Source organism: Sarcophilus harrisii, chromosome 3, assembly GCF_902635505.1.
Source record: "Sarcophilus harrisii chromosome 3, mSarHar1.11, whole genome shotgun sequence".
Lineage (NCBI taxonomy): Eukaryota > Metazoa > Chordata > Mammalia > Dasyuromorphia > Dasyuridae > Sarcophilus > Sarcophilus harrisii.
The window spans coordinates 570,429,005-570,438,734 of NC_045428.1; the positions used below are offsets into that span (position 1 = coordinate 570,429,005).

The 9,730-nt window shown below is 36.6% G+C and overlaps 1 protein-coding gene across 2 annotated transcripts in view; it reads right to left on the reverse strand.

The window, feature by feature from the left end:
* The window catches only part of PRDM2 (PR/SET domain 2), a 189,753-nt gene extending 180,672 nt beyond the window's left edge, over window positions 1–9,081 (reverse strand). For both annotated transcript variants that reach the window (XM_031962828.1, XM_031962827.1), the window contains exon 1: window positions 8,946–9,081. The gene's annotated coding sequence lies outside the window, so the exon portion shown is untranslated. The remainder of the gene's footprint in view (window positions 1–8,945) is intronic.
* Between the last annotated feature and the right edge of the window lie 649 nt (window positions 9,082–9,730).

Here is a 9,730-nt window from a genome sequence, read left to right on the forward strand (position 1 = left end):
CCAATTTAATTTAATTTAATGCAATTACCATGCATTTATTTTCTTAAGCATTTCAATGATTTTCATTAAAAATTACAATGGTTTGAAAAATGACCATAGATACTTCAGTACCTTCACATCTTTTGTAAAATACTTATCAATCTTTCTGAATTACTAGTGCTACCTCATTCCTACAATGAAAAAAGAAATCACTGCTCCACTCTAACTATTTTCAGATTTCTTACTATACAACTACATGGCAATGTTCACACAGAAAAGAAATTCCTTAAGCTCCTCAAAAGTCCAAACAAATTTTTGAGATATCTGTGTCTGGGGGGGCAGTTAGGTGGCACAGTAGATAGAACACCAGCCCTGAAGTCAGGAGGACCCAAGTTCAAATCAGACCTCAGACACTTAACACTTCCTAGCTGTTCCCGGGCAAGTCATTTAAGCCCAATTGCCTCAGCGGAAAAAAAAAAAAAAAAAAAAAAAAGAGAGAGAGAGAGAGAGAGAGAGAAATTTGTGTCATCTCAGAGGAGTGAAAAGATAATACTTGGTGCTTTTCCCAATCTCCATTCTCATTTACCTTAAAATCAAGAAAGGTTTCATGGACTAGGTGAATTTGGAAGGTTTTGAAACAAGGGATTCAAAGAGGCTGATTCAAGAAAAGAGTATAATCCAAGCATAAGGGACAGCCAGTACAAAAACATAGTGACAGAAGATGGATGTTACAGGATGAGAGAATTACATGTAAGAAGTAATGAAAATGTAGTATTAGCCTAAATGTGAGGAAATTTCAAGTGTTCATTCTGTTCAACAGAAAAACCCTTCACAAGAGCCCAGATCTCCAATAACATCATTTCAGATGTGCATATTAAGGTGTTAGAAAAAGGTAAACCAGTCACAGAACAGAATCAATGTTCTCTCAACCTAAACTTTATTACTTTAATATATAAATCTATAGTCCTTGTATTACTAACTCTGTCTTTACAGATACACAATTTCCTCCATATGGGTATTCCCTCCATTGGTAAAGAACACAACCCCTCCAGGTCTCATAATAATTCTTGTCCATGATACAGCACAAAACTTCAAGAAGATCCATTCAAAGAACTAGACAGACCATCTTCTAGTTCTTTTAATATCAGGAAAAAGAATATAGCATTTGATTTGTCTATTTGTTATTCCTCACTCTCAATAAATTCCAGGCCTCACTCTTTTTTGTAGTTCATGTATTTACTTATGACTTGAAAGACATTTTCAACAATACAAATTACTGTTGGGAATATGCTGCAATTTGCTTACTCTAACCATCCCATCCTATCCCATCCAATCTAACAAGCTTTTATTTATAAGTGCCCATTATGTGCAAAATATTGTCTTAAACACTAAAGTTATAAATTCAAATTCAATTGCTCTAAAGGAACTTTCATCTGAAGTGAGGATAAAAGATACAATATTTGACCAAGTACATAGATTTCTAAGGAGAGAATCTAAAGGAATAGGGAAAGGCTTCCTCTAGTAGGTTGGTTCATTCCATTGCCTTTGGGTCATTTGCAATTCTGGTTCAAGAAGCTCTTTGATTCAAATATCTGAAAGAACTTTGGGCAGCTTAATGTCATTTAAAGTTTTGTACAATCTCTCAAAAAAGATCTTATTCAATTTCAAATATGACTGAGTCCAAATCACTGTCCATTCGTAATGTATGTCCAAACTACACATAGATATTCAAGTAATTCAATGGTCAACTAACAGATGCCCATTCAACTTCATGTCATAAAAGTCTAGGCAATCAGCATTTCATCCACTTTCTCCTTCTACTGTTAATAGCTCAGCCACTTACAGGTGCAGGCAAGCACTTCACTTCCATCTAGGTTTTGTCAGATTTCAACTCAATACAATTGGTTAAACATTATCTGAATGGGAGACCTGACATAACTTTATTTTGATAAAGAATACCTTTTTTTATTTAAATTTAACAGGTCATCGCTAATGGTACTGGCAAGCTCAATGTCTTGTTTGATAATAAGACTCAATGGATAAGTGAACCAAGTTATTTCTGGAAGTTTTATCTTTCAAAAAGCCTTGTCTTTATTAAGTTAATAAGACAGCTTGTTCACAGAGAGTCTTTAAGGTCACATTTTGTTCTGCTCCATCAATTAGAACTGGAGGTACTTTTAGAGACTAATCTACTGATTTTTTTTCGGATAGGGAAATTGACAAAGAAAGAAGAGGCTTGTTCTAAGTCACCCACTGTGTCCATGTTCCCTTCACTACATCCCACTGCTTTCCTAATGTTCACCTTAACTAACAAGAGTTAGAAAAAAATTGAGATACAGGCAAATGCTGAAAGATTTAAGTTAGCTTTAAACAGTCTGATTTTTAAACCCTACAAACAGACTGCAGTGCACTGTGGCATAAAACTACATGAAGACGTCTCAGCAAATTCACAGTAGGCAGAATTTTATAATATCTCCATCATACCCATATAAAAATGCAAAGCTCTTCTTTTAAAAAACCTAGCAGAGAATAAACTGTTTTAACTTTGCAAAGCTAGAATGGAAACATAAGACTAATTAGAAGTTTCCTTTTGTTCAAAATGTGAAAGCCACAAAGGCAACAATTCTCCAAGAATATTTAAATTTGTGAAATTTACAACATAGTATTAAAAGACTCAGCTAATAATACCTATAGATAATGACCCTTCACCCCAAAATAAATGATTAAATCAATATATAGACTAATCTACTTTACATTAAAAATATATTCTTTTCTTAAATCAGAGAGGAAAGAAAATTCAATATGGATTAAAGCAGCAATTCTAAAAGAATATGCCATAAAGAACTAGCTTCAAAATGAAATAGCATAAGTTGTTTATATATATATATACATATATAATATATATATATATCTGTATGTATGTATGTATATAAAATCTGCATGTGATATTTTAAATAACGGCTACTGGAAATCTTCGCTTTAGAAATTTAAGCATATTGCTTCATTCTCATTAAAAAAAAAAAAAAAAGACATAATGTCATTCACAATTTTGTCATAAACAACTGGCTTTTCCCAGGTCCAATTCAAAATTCACTTTTTAAGTAAATAACAACGTCATAAATATATAATCACTTCATTAATACTCATTTATCTGAATGGAACTAGAAGCTAACAAAAGTAAAAGTATTCAGTAAAACTAATATTGTAAGAATTGTAAAGAATAAATAAAATGTACTGAATAATAAATAAAATAATAAATAAATAAATAAATGAAATGTACTGAAAAAGAATATGGAGATTTATATTAAAGAATCAATTAAGTGCCTAGTAAATGAAAAGCAAAAAAAGCTTATTATCTAATTGGAATAAGGCATAATTAATAAAACAAGATGAAAAAGATCACAAAGGTATATCCTAGTTTATTGATCTTACTGATGTGTTTTAAGGATCACTGAATTATAAAGCATTTTCATGACTGAAAAATCCAAGGTATCTTTCCTGCAAAAAGCTCAAACTACTTTCAAACAACTTTCAATGTCATAGTAAAACTGAGAGGAAGTAGTATAATCTCATCTTCAAACTTTAAAACGTAAGGATTCTCACAGACTGCAGAGGCCAGCCCTAAAGTCAAAGTTCAAAGTCTGGTCCCTTATTCTATGGGTAAGCAAATCACTCACCCTCTTGGCACCCAAGGGGGGTGGGGGGAGAGATAATTTATAAGAAAGATTGGAACTTAGAGAGAATCCACAGTTGGGCTTTGGTTTCCACATAATAAATCCTAGGTGCAGAAAATTGAAATTTAAAAAAAAAAAAAAAACCTTAAATTTGCCCAATTGTTACCATCACCAAAGACATACATTGAGCAAGTTAATGTCCTCAACAAGTTTGTAACAGAACTGAATAAGTGTATCCAACCAAAAGCAAGAACAACTAAGCAACTACCACAGTTACAAAAGAACTCTCTAAACACTGCAAAATGAGGCATTAGCTACACTTGAAACAGAAACCTACAAAACTATAGCAAATCTCAGCAAACTTTAAATTAAAAAATAAATTTGAAATATAGTAATTTCCCCATAGTTCACATTACAATTAATCACACTGTCATCATCAACTGATTATATATATATTCTAGCTTTTAACTACTTAACTTTTATGAAAATACCATCAAAAGAATTTAAGGCTAGCTTAGTAAAACCCTTATAGAGAAATTCATATAAACTGTATTTTAATGATTTCCAAAATATACTTTCAAACTAAAAGCTAACTTATACTACTAACATTTGCATATAACTGTATATTTCAAGTACAACGTGAAGAAGTGTGTGTATATATGCAGATAGGCACCACCCACTAAGGAAATGGAAACAAAAACAAAACCTCCAAAGGTATCACAGTAAGCATGTGCTGAGATGGCTTGGTATTTGAAATTTTCCATATAAAAGTAATCTGAAATACACCACTAAAGATACACTTACACACAATACTCTCTTAGATGGAAATACATATGCATCTTCAGCAAAGTATGTTAGTTTCTATGGAAAAGAGCATCTGTTATAATGAAGTCCTGTATAAGCACCACAATTATATTATTCACTAAACATCTTTTTCGATCAAATCAAGTTATTAAACACAGTGCTGGAGCATGGAATGGGGGTAATAAAAGGATTTTAAATTTATTTATTTATTATTTATATTTTAAATTTATTAAATTTAAATTAAATTTAAAAATTACATTAAATTAAGAAACTGAAACACTACTTGCCCTCAGGAAGATTGCATTCTACTAGAGAGGTTACACATGTAAGTGTAAAATATGTACATTTAAATGAAGGTAATTTTTGTTGAGAATTGTCAAGAAAGGCCTCACATAGGAAGCAGAATTTAAGCTATGTGTTGACAGAAGGATAGAGATTCCAAAAGACAAAAGTGCATGAGGAACAGACTATAGAAACTCATAGAAACTAAAGATGTAAATGTCATGTATGTAGGCAAAAGGCAGTTTGGCTAGATCAAAGACTAGGAAGAGAGTTTATATATAATTAAGTCTGGAAAGGTATAGAAATCTGATGGCATGCAGTAATAATTCAATTAACACTGCAGATACTGAGTTAGATTGATTTCATAAAAACTCTCTGGCTCCAAAATACATAATGAGCGCCTTCCAGAGCAAAACTGCCAAAAAGCAACAATTTACAAAGCTATTAAATCAAAGAGCATAAAGAGACTGCAAGAGGGCATGTAGTTCATGTCCCATCTTCAGAAAGAACAGCATAATAATATCATCTTAATAATCAGATAAGAAAATCCTAAAAGATCTTCAGAAAAAAAAGAATATTCATAAAGCTCCCCAACCAATCCAGTCTTAGAGTTAAAACTTCAATCTAACACAAGTAACACTAAATGATATCATTTCAGAAGTGGAAGAATTCTTTTTTTTTTTTTTTAAGCACTTAAAATTTATTATCATCTCTACTCTGGCATGCTCAATCTTCAGGAAAAGATGGATAAAACTGCCATACTCTTTTCAGATGAATTGTTTCCCCCCACATTTTTTTTTTATTTAATAGCCTTTTATTTACAGGTTATATGTATGAGTAACTTTACAGCATTAACAATTGCCAAACCTCTTGTTCCAATTTTTCACCTCTTACCCCCCCCCCAGATGGCAGGATGACCAGTAAATGTTAAATATATTAAAATATAAATTAGATACACAATAAGTATATATGACCAAACTGTTATTTTGCTGTACAAAAAGAATCAGACTCTGAAATATTGTACAATTAGCCTGTGAAGGAAATCAAAAATGCAGGTGGGCACAAATATAGGGATTGGGAATTCAATGTAATGGTTTTTAGTCATCACCCAGAGTTCTTTCTCTGGGCGTGGCTGGTTCAAGAACTGGAAGAATTCTTGGAGATCATCATTTCAATCCCCTCTCTTCACAGATGAGGAAACTGAGGCCCACAAAAGCTCTTAAAGAATGTGTTGATCAGCTATCAAACTCAAACAAATATTTTGAGTGATTCATGGGCATTTAATGACACAATTCTAACTTAAAGGAGAGAATGACAAAATATTTCAGACCCTCACATCAAAAGTATAAATGACCCAACATGGACAATTCCAAACAGCTGGTACCTCTGCAGGATTCTGTTTTTGTTTCCTATAAAAGAGTGGAAGGCAAGGTACCAGATGGGTGAGGTTCAGTCCAGGACCTCAGACCCAGTTCTATCAGTGCTAAGAACTATTTGACCTTGGGCTAGTCACTTCATACCCACAGGCAGGATTTTCCTTATCTGTAGAAGGTGACCTAGAGATCTCCAAGGTCTCTGGTAACTCTAAACTTTCTGATCCTGTGTCTGCAAAAAGTGACAGCACACAGTTTTCTTCGTATAGAATTAATAATAGTTTGAAACCAAGGCTTGCAAAGACACAAACAAGAAGGCAGCAAATCACAAGCTAAATGAATCAAGAACTACAAAAGCTTAAAACAGACCGATATTAGAAGAAAAAATAACTAACTAGGGGAAAAGGCATTTCACCAACAAAATCACAACTAATATCTCTTGAATTCCTGTATATATCTGGAGAAGGATTAACAGTACAACTTGAAACTGAAAGTTATGTATTCCAATCGCAAAGGCAGAAAAAAACAGAATTAAATTCTAGAAAATCATCTAAATTTTGTCTATATTAAGGTTGAACAGGAATAGCTTATTTTAAAATTCAGAAGGAAACCTCTTTAAGCAAACTTTTTGTCCCCAGGATCTTTCTCCACAAGATATTCTGCAAAAGCCCTGAAATGGTGACATATGTTCAAGAAAAAAAAAATTTCAGGCATCTTAGTAAAGAGGCCAATAGCAAGGGGAAAAAATGACAAAGAAATCTGAAACACTGGAGGAAAACAATTTATCAAAAAAAAAAAAAAAATCAGAAAATCCAAAACAGAAGAATTTCCTGAATTTGAAGTCAGAGAAAAAATGACTTTACCAAACACATCATCAATACATATAGAAGCAATTTCCCAATAGAAAACATTTTTCAAAACCTAAGATGATTTGTAACAGGCCCTACCAAAAGGAGGGGGACATATACTTCTCTGAAAACTTTTGGAAGAGCTATATAGACTTTTTTCAAAAGTCAAAGCTTTAGTTAACATGGAAGTAATAATAGAACATGGCTTTCAATAATTCTTTCACAAAGCAAATAGACATTTTTCTAAGATGACTGGAACTCAAATACAATAAGGCAAATTAAAATGCATTACAAACTCTAAGGAAAATAGAATCAGGGAAAGCTAACTCTAACATTTTATTTAAAAAAAAAACATTTTTTTTTAAACAAATAATCTGCAGAAAAGGCAATTTAAAAGAACTGGCCCATCAACCTTCCTTTCTCCCATAAATCATCAAATTAAAATTTAGGCTGTTTCTGAGTACAAGTTTGGATTTGTTCTATCTTAGTGTCTCCCAAAGACCAGACATTCATACCCACAAGTCAAAATAGCAACAGATGGAAATAAGAGGAACCAATAACATCCACCTTATACCTTAGGAATAAAGGTCCCCCTGAGTAATTTTCAGAAACTATTATAAATTTATCAAACATTATGATAGCTAGCACTTATAAATCGACAAAGCTTTACAAATGCCAATTTACTTGCTACTCAAAATCAGGACAGCAGATAGGTACTACTATGATCCCCATTTTCCAAATGAGAAAAAGGAAGCAGATTAGATCCCCCTGCTCCTATGTATTTCAGAGAGAAAGCTGACTTCTTGATTCCAAGTCCCACACAGGATCTAGCTTCCTATTCCCCATATGGTTGTCATCTATCACCACCATTCTGAGCCAGAAGTCCCTACACGGCAAAGGGTATCTTACCTCTTTCTCTAATCGGGGATCTGTACCTGTTAGATGCTTATCAAAGGTGTCACACTTAATTATCGCAGAACTGCTCAAACTACAGCTGCCTACTTTCACAAAGCTTCATGTGAGGTAGAGGCAAAAGTATCTTATTCAAATGTCATTAACTAGTTTATTGGGAAGAACTACAATGTATTTAATCATAACAAACTGTTACAATTTCATTGCATATTAGGAGGCCATCAAAATCATTGTCATGGAAATAAACACACACGACACAACTTCTGGGAACAGGAAAACAGACTTTAACACTTGAAAAGGGGCCAAAGATATGCGATGCGCCCCTTTTACATGGGAGGAAACTGAGGCTCTATGATCTGTGCGTGACCTGAGAAGTACTATCAGAGTAAGGATCTCAAAAGGGCTTCTCCGACCCCAAATCCAAAATTCCTTTTCTCAAACTTGGGTAATAAAAATTTCCAACACAGAAAACACAGGAAAAAAAAAGGCATTTTAATAAAAGGGGGCATGATAACGGTATTAGAACAAGCAAAAATTCCTATTCAACGAGAATCTGTAGGAAAGGAAACCTTCGACTAAGAGGTTGTCCGTGACTGCGCGCAAGTGTCTGCGCGCATCTCCGGGTGTCCTGGGCCTGCGTGCGGGTGGAGGGGCTCGGTCCGCTACTTCCTCGCTCGGCGCTCGCCCCGCGGCTCGGGCAGGATGGAGCCTGGGCAGAGAGCGCGCTCGGAGCGTGCGGCGGCCGGACAGGTGCACGCGGCGGCTGGCAGCAGGCGGGCGCTCCCGCTAACTCGGCCGGCGAGAGAGAGGTCCCGGAGCGGACGCGCGCCCCCTCCTTCTTTCCCTACCCACCCCTCCCCCTCCCGCAGTCACCTGCCTCTGTCCCCGCTCCGCTCCCGCGGCCCCTCCCCCGCGCCCTCCGCTCCCCACCCAGAAGAGCTGACGGATAAACGGACGGAGGGGGCGGCGGCGGCGGCGTCGTTGCTCCCCGGCCGGGCTGCCTGTCGCACGCTCCCTCCCTCCGTCAGTCCCAGCCGCCGCTGCCCTCGGTGAGTCCGGGCCGAGCCACCTACCTGTGCCCGGCGCCTTCGCCGCCGCCCGCGGCTCTAAGGATCCCAGAGCAGGCGCAGCCGCCGCTGCCGCTCCACACGCCTCAGGGCCCGGGACTCTCGGGAAGCCATTTTGTCTCCCCGCCGGAAGTGACGCACAGTGTCCAGCCGGCGGGAGGGGCGCCGAGGGGCGGGGTGGGCAGAGCAGAGCGGGTGCGGGACCCGGGGTTTTGCGTGTTTACTAGACCGCGGGGCGCCCGGGTTTAACTCCTGGCACTTAGCAAGCCCTATAAAGTTCGCTGCTGGGAGGCAGTGCTCAGTTTCTTTATCTGTAAATTGATGGGATTGAATTCCATGGCCTCAAATGCTCTGATTTGCGGAGATTCACAAATAGTGAATGCAAGCTCAAAAGAAAATGAGTGAATGCAAGCTCAAAAGAAACATGACACTGAAATCCAGGAGGGAAGGTTAAGGTTAGATCTCAGATACTCTGATTTGCGGAGATTCACAAATAGTGAATGCAAGCTCAAAAGAAACATGACACTGAAATCCAGGAGGGAAGGTTAAGGTTAGATCTCAGATACTCTGATTTGCGGAGATTCACAAATAGTGAATGCAAGCTCAAAAGAAACATGACACTGAAATCCAGGAGGGAAGGTTGTTAAGGTTAGATCCCAAATACTCTGATTTGCGGAGATTCACAAATAGTGAATGCAAGCTCAAAAGAAACATGACACTGAAATCCAGGAGGGAAGGTTAAGGTTAGATCCCAGATACTCTGATTTGCGGAGATTAACAAATAGTGAATG